Consider the following 903-nt stretch of genomic DNA (forward strand, 5'->3'; position numbering starts at 1 on the left):
CAGATCTAGTCACTAAGCATTAACCCCTAAGCTTACAATAATGATAGCTAATCTTTAAGTTATAAAAAAGTTGAAGGAGTAATGACTATTGTATTTGTTGTACAACAAACATATACCAAGATCTATCCTTGATATGCAAAGTTTTTTAATCTACCATAAGGCTTTCAAATACATTAAATACGTTAAAAAGTTTCAAAAGTTACATTTGTATATATTATGAAATTATAAGAATTAGACACAAATGACAATTAAGTGCTTGTGGTGTAGTGGCTATCACATCCGCCTAACATGCGGAATGTCCCAGGTTCAATCTCTGGCAGGCACAAAGGAATTATTTTCTTAGGAGTTAGCGCATTCAGCTGCCTACGACGTGTTTTTGTCTCTCTTATTTTTTGTTCAGTTAATGGCTTTCCCGTGCAGTTGTTTTTCAAAATATATAAAATCTATGAATGTATAAGCATAGTCTCTTTATGTATGCGTCAAAATTGGTCAAAACTCAGAGAAAATTAAAACCATGAAAAACACAAAAAATAATAATCTTATTGTCTACCTGACTCAAATAAAGTTTGCTTGGAGTTGTAAATTGTGAGTCGAACGTATAGAATTACGTGAAAGAAACGAAACCTCAATCAGGGGTATTAAATAATTTGATATCTTTCATGATATAAAATGAAATTTTGTACCTGCCAGAATTTGAACCTGGGAATTTCCGCGTGTTAGGCGAATGTTTTTTTTCTCCTCTTTATTAACTCACCCTGATAGAGGAGGTGTAAACAAACATATATCAGTTATTCAACACATCTCATGACAATGTCGATATAAATCTGGATAGTAATAAAAATATACTTACTTAAATTACATACACAGAAATTTAGTAATAACAAAAAACAAATAAATTGCTAA

The 903-nt window shown here is 31.0% G+C and overlaps 1 non-coding gene across 1 annotated transcript; it reads left to right on the top strand.

The window, feature by feature from the left end:
- Positions 1 to 252: 252 nt before the first annotated feature.
- On the top strand, positions 253 to 325 carry Trnav-aac. The gene has a single exon. It is a non-coding gene; the product is annotated as a tRNA-Val (tRNA).
- Positions 326 to 903: the final 578 nt, after the last annotated feature.

The sequence above is a fragment of the Limulus polyphemus genome, unplaced genomic scaffold (genome assembly GCF_000517525.1).
Source record: "Limulus polyphemus unplaced genomic scaffold, Limulus_polyphemus-2.1.2 Scaffold96006, whole genome shotgun sequence".
Lineage (NCBI taxonomy): Eukaryota > Metazoa > Arthropoda > Merostomata > Xiphosura > Limulidae > Limulus > Limulus polyphemus.